Source organism: Bidens hawaiensis, unplaced genomic scaffold (assembly GCF_021521415.1).
Source record: "Bidens hawaiensis isolate Kalapana, Puna unplaced genomic scaffold, B.hawaiensis_p1.1 tig00021582_1, whole genome shotgun sequence".
NCBI lineage: Eukaryota > Viridiplantae > Streptophyta > Magnoliopsida > Asterales > Asteraceae > Bidens > Bidens hawaiensis.
The window spans coordinates 1-6407 of record NW_027493360.1 but is presented as its reverse complement, the minus strand read 5'-3'; the positions used below and the strand labels follow the sequence as shown (position 1 = coordinate 6407).

Below are 6407 nucleotides of genomic sequence, written 5' to 3'. Positions count from 1 at the left end.
CTCTGCCAAACACCTAAATATTTAAAAGCTACAGCTAACAGCTACCAGCTTCTAGCTTTCAGCTTCCAGCCTTCAGCTAGTTTTCCCAAACATACCCATCAACAACTTAGAGGTGCAATTTGTAAATCACACTCTACTACGCATTAGCGAGTTGTACCATCAATCAGCCTTTACAAATGCCCCCAAATTAGATCCCGCTAGTAGCCCTATATCACAAGTCCGTCAAACCAAACCAAACCAAACCAAACCACACCTTCATCACCATCTCTTTCAAAACCCTATAAGATGTCCGGCGGTTTCTTCCGTGTAAGTACACTCCCAATTCCACACTATTCACATTCAATTTCATCATCAACAACTCATTACGTCAAGCTAATTACTCAATTAAACGATTCAGTTATATCATCGTAGCCAAAATTAATCGAATTAGTTGTGTATTTTGTGTTATGATAGGGTACCACGGCTGATCAGGATACTCGGTTTTCGAACAAGCACGCGAAGCTGCTCAAATCGCAGAAGTTTTCGCCTGAATTGGAGAATCTGGTTCGTTCTTATTTACGTTATCTAGGGTTTTGATTTTGTTTATAGTTTTATGTGTAATGGATATAATGAGCTGTTTGAAGCTTGTGTGAGTAATGAATTATGTGTTTTCTAACCCTAGGCTCAAATGTTAGATTTCAGCAAGGCTTATCGAGAGGTTAATGTTAGATTTGTGTTGAAAACTTAAAATAATATGACTTTTTAGCTTCAGTAATGATATCAGTAACATTAAAAGTAAAAATGCTTGTTGATTGTTATGAGTAGTCAATGTTTTAATGATTTGTGATTTAACGTTAGGCGATAACCTAAGAAATTTATGTCTGTAGTTTGTTTACTAGCTTGCAATATAAATGTGATAGGAGGCTAGATTTAGGACTGGGTTGTCTCCAAGAGTATGTGCCACGTCGATTATTATCTTCCATGAAAGTTGGAATTTTGGCATGACATTTTGAAGTATATAACTATTAATCAGATTTACTTTTTAACTTTAACAAAGTTGAAAAACAGAATATTGTGGACACAAGTCAAGTGCCTCAGTTTAATTTGTGATATTTAGGGGAAAATAAGTACCAAGTAGTTTATTTTTGTTTGTTGACACTGTAGTTAAAGATCGTTACGGGTTCATGGACAAAAATATGATAAGTGTACCACGGACCTTTTGGCTTGGGGTTTTGAGTCGAACTTGAAGTGTCAAATAATTGGGGACGGTTGAAATCCCGTCACAGGAAGACTCAGAAAAAACGTTGTTTAAAAAAATAAACATGATAGGTGGTATAATTTTTGTGGGACAGACGGAGTATAATTTAAGTATTATAAGCAAATTTAACTTTTATGCCTTCGTATAAAATGCTACAGCACCTATGCTTGTTCTAGTGATTATACTTATGTTTTATGTTTAGGTGGATATGACGAAAGTCAAGATGGATGTCATGCGACCATGGATAGCTCACAGGGTGACTGAACTTCTTGGATTTGAGGATGAAGTTCTCATTAACTTCATTTATGGTCTTTTAGAAGAGAAGGTAACCTACTACTTTATATAGTTTATAGTTTATGAACTTAAAAGTCTGATAAATTGTTGCACATAAATGCAGGTAGTTAACGGTAAAGAAATTCAAATTTCACTTACTGGGTTTATGGAGAAAAATACAGGGAAATTTATGAAGGAGCTTTGGACCCATCTTCTCAGTGCCCAACAGAATGCAAGTGGTGTTCCTCAACAATTATTGGATGCGAAGGAAGATGAAACTAGGAAGAAACAGGTATTGTTTCTTTATAATATTTGGTAAACTTATGCGATTATGTATTGCATATTTCATCTCATTATAATGACATCATAAATATAGGAGGATACGGATCGTATAACCCGGGAACTAAAAAGAACAAAAGAGAAGGAAGGCCGAGAGCACGAACAAGAAAGAGGGAAGACGGTATTAATTCTTTCTATGCAAGAGTTGTTACAATAGGGCCAAGTTTTTGGTTTTGACTTATGATTTTCTTATGATATTCAGCGTGCTTCTGCAATTATTTGGGTTCATGTCCTTTCCTCAAACTACTGTAGGACAGAGATGCTGTTGATGTGAAAGCTGCTGATTTGGAGGGCCGCTCAAGGAGACGCACAAAGTTTTCTAGCAAGTGGTCGGCTGATGACAAAGGGACGGATGAGACAAATGGAACAAACGAAACGGGCAGGTTAGTGGAACACAATCATTTATTAACTTATTTGTATATTAACGTATTTGTATATGTTTCGAAACATACGTAAAAAAGATTAACTTGAAAATGTTTGTATGATTAAGAGTACATCTATACTTACAGCATTGTTAAGACGTCCGTTATTTACTTTTTCTTTACAGAGCTTCTCGATATCCACATCCCGCTGATCGTTCTATGTCGCCACCTCGGTATCTATTCTGAGTTATTATTATTAATTATTATTATTAATTTATTATAGTCTAAATCTTTTTAAGGGTCTTGGACCTTTATATGATCTTTTTTTTAGAATTTCTTTTTGTTTTTACTCATTATGACCCAATTGTTTTTTGTATCGACAATATTTATTTGCAGAGGCACACGCTCGAGATCAGTTAGCAAATCCTTTTCCAAGTCCAGAAGTTGTTCAAGGTACCATTCCAATTTTAAACCATAATACACATACACGCTATCTTTACTTACTTTGTCTTCTTTATGTGTCTAATTATCTTTATCTTAGGTCAAGAAGTGTGTCAGAGTCACCTAAAATCTTAAGGCGCTCGGTTTCTGTTAGGAGATCTCGCTCTCTTTCAAGACGATCTTCTACGCCTCGCAGAATGGCCTCACGTCGGCGATCCCCATCCCCCGCGCCTTCACATAGACGATCAGTTTCACCTGCAAGGCGTAGGCTGCGCTCTCCATCCCCTGCACCTTCACGCGGGCGATCATCTTCACCTGCAAGGCATAGGCTGCGCTCTCCATCTCCTGCACCTTCACGCGGACGATCACCTTCGCCCTCAAGGCGTAGGCTGCGATCTCCTGCACGTCGCATATCACGGTCTCCTGTGCGACGAAGGTCACGCTCACCTATCTATCAGAGGTCACGCACGCCCATTCGGAGGAGATCCCCTATCCGTAGGAGGTCAAAAACCCCCATTCGAAGGAGATCGCGAACGCCCATCCGAAGGAGGTCGCGAACCCCCATCCGGCGTAGGTCACGAACTCCCATCCGAAGGAGGTCGCGAACCCCCATCAGGCGAAGGTCACCATCCCCATTTCAACGCAGGCCACGATCTGCTTACCAACACAGGTCACAATCCTCTGAATCTCCGCCGGTTCGTGGCAGGTCCCCATCTCCTGTGAGGAGGCGATATCAAAGAGCTCCATCAACGCCACGTCACCGGTCTCGTTCTCCAATCAGGAGAAGGACAACCGTCCCTATGCAGCAGAGATCTCCAACTCCCGGAAGCAGGTCTTCTTCACCATCAGGGCGGGTTTCCATGTCTCCCAGACGTGGTCCACCCCCCTCTTATCTGAAAAGTGGTTCACCAAACCGACAACAGAGATCACCTGTACAATCGCCTTCCAGATCTGTATCTCCGCCAGCTGCTGGGAGAAGTCCTAGTCAAGAGAGAAGGTATTGTAGGCTATATGTTTTCTTTCATGATTGTAGTATCATGTGTGTTATTCTGTAAGCTGTTACTTTACTATGTCAAGTTTTGCATGTAAGAATCTTGTATAACCAACTAATAAATGATACTGTTTTCTGACAGCCCCATTCCCCCAAAGAGCCAAAGAGAAAGTATGAATGTGAAAGACCGTTTGGGTCGTGTAGATGTGGATGAAAGGACTTTTTCCAGGTATGTTCTCTATTCCATAACATTTGAAGGCCCTTGTATACAATGTGCTAGTTCTAGTTATTGTTTTTTTAATGGGTCAAAGTATAGGTACCAAGGCCTGTACGTTGAAAAATATTTATTGTTTTTCAATAAATGTTTACCAAGGCCTTGACCTTTTACCAAAAACGTATAGGTTCCAATCATTTACCATTATTCAAATAATGGGTTAAGTTGGGCAAAATTAATTGTATATGGGTTTATCTGGGTCACCTTAAATTAGTCAACAGGTCCAAATGGGCAACAATCATAAAACTTGTTTACTTAGATAAACAACCATGACCAGTGTTTGTTTTCACCTACTTGTTGCCAACTCAATCACTGCCATCTCCACCATTACCACCACCAACGCACTCACTGCCGCCACCATCGCACTCACTGCCGCCACCAACGCACCCACCACCCCTGCGTCCACCACTCACTGCCACCATCACCACCATCTACGGTTCTACCATTCCGCCATCAACTTATCGGATGCATTGAAATAACTTTTCAAGCATAAAAAATAGTGTATGGTGCTGTAGAAAGGCTCAATGCCCTTTACTGTTTGAAGGTGAATTTGGTGGTTGGGTAATTGTACAAACTGTTTATTTTTTTAACTTAATTAAAAAACACTTTTGGTATTCTTTTCTAACAGACTCATTTTAACCCGACTAATTTGGCCAAAACCTGTTTTGACTTAAAACTCATTTGCTTAGAACCTGTTTTGACTTGAACTCATTTTCTTAGAACTTGTTTTGACTTGAACTCATTAGCTTAGAACCTGTTTTGACTTGGGCTCAATTTGCTTATAACCTGTATTGATCTGAGCTCATTTTGCTTGATCCTGTATCGACCTGAACTTGGACTCGCTCGACCCGCTCAATTTGCCAGGCCTATGTCAAAGAGAAAAAACTTAGACAAAAGGGACCCGGTCGAATGAGTTGAAAGAATGAAAGGCACACAAAACTCTTTTTAACACATACAACCAAAAAGCATTTTTATTGAATGATTTAGAGTATTATTGTTTTTGAAATTGTAATTAAATTCACAAGAATAACTATAATTTTTTTGCTAGCCGGTTAGTTTTGACTCATTCTAGAAACAACCTCATTCAAACCGAACCTGTGGTGACTAATGGCCCACCCATCCTGACCCGCACGTCTTGCCACCTCTTGCATGTTCATTTTAATTTGTAATTAGAGGATTCAAAATGCATGTCATTTTTTTCAAAAAAATTTTACAGAGTGAAGGAAGACAGACATGAGAACAAAGATCCGATCAATGATAAACATGACAATAATAAATTTTCTCCCGAGCAGTTAAGCTGCCATCGCCCCAGTGGAGCTGAAGTTCATAACAACAAAAGGTTTTTTCTTTTACTATCATGTTATGCATCACGCTTATTTAGAAGGGTTCTAATCCTTTTGTTATTTGACAGGGCTCACGGCTTAGAAAAAGGATATAACCTGATGAGAAGAACCAGGAAGCTGTAAATTGGCAAAGCCCGAAAGGCATACTGAAAGTGGCTTAATGGATTCTGGCTCCGAAGAAAGTGACCATAAGAGAAAGCACAAAAGGTCAAAAAGGAAAGATGTCACATCAGATGATGATACAAGTCATGATTCCCGCACCGAAGACAGAAAGGAAGCTAAGAGAAGACGCAAAGAGGAAAAGAAACTGAGAAAAGAAGAAAAGTATAAGCGACGTGAGGAAAGGCGTCGCAAAAAGGAGAGCCGACGGGAGGAAAAGCTAAAACTGAAAGCCGACAAGAATGTTTCTCCGTCTTCAGATTTTGATAAGAGTCATGACAGTCAAGACGAGTCAACTTTGTCCGATCAGAAGAAACTTGAAATCGAGTTGCGGGAAAAGGCCCTTGAATCACTTAGAGCCAAGAAGGGCGCGGGTCGTTAATTTTGTTGTTGATTTAGCTATTTATCTTTATCGTTGAAATGACTTTTTTTTATCTTCTCTACCCCCTCCTCTCTTTCCGTTAAACGTTTTCTTTTGGTTATGTACTGTATTGTTGATATTTGCTCAATTACCGTGTTTAATACTGGCATGTGTTTACTGATGGCAGCTGAAACGACTGAGATATTATCTCGACTTGAGTGCATTAGGCTGACTATCTGCTAAGTTTTCTGGTAATAAATGTCTGATTTGATGGTTATGCTGAAATATTTATGTATATGTATATGGATAATGCTACTGGTGATGATATGGTTACTAGTTATTAGTTATAAATAGAATTTGTGGTTTGACTTTTAGATGAAAGTATTGTTGACTAGATGATGAGTCGGCGGATCTTGTTCTGTTGTACATTTGGGATCATCAGTCAGTAATGGCAGGTGAGTCTTTAAGAGGATCTTTTGAATAGATGTTCGATATTGTCTTGAATTTGGATTAACTTTTTCTTGGTTGGCAGGTTTAAATTTAATTCAGAGCTTGGCTGTTTTTCCTGAATGCCTTAAGCTTCTGTTTGTGTGCTGACTTGAAATAGGTAAGTAAATAATCTATGTT

At 39.3% G+C, this 6407-nt stretch overlaps 1 pseudogene across 1 annotated transcript; it reads left to right on the top strand.

Moving 5' to 3' along the window:
• The first annotated feature begins 208 nt into the window (after window positions 1-208).
• On the top strand, window positions 209-6073 carry LOC143563887 (uncharacterized; annotated as a pseudogene). Its single transcript, XR_013140742.1, has 11 exons — window positions 209-306; window positions 454-543; window positions 1440-1562; window positions 1635-1802; window positions 1887-1970; window positions 2102-2232; window positions 2397-2444; window positions 2608-2664; window positions 2753-3649; window positions 3786-3872; window positions 5134-6073. The product of XR_013140742.1 is annotated as an uncharacterized LOC143563887 (transcript).
• The last annotated feature ends 334 nt before the right edge of the window (window positions 6074-6407 follow it).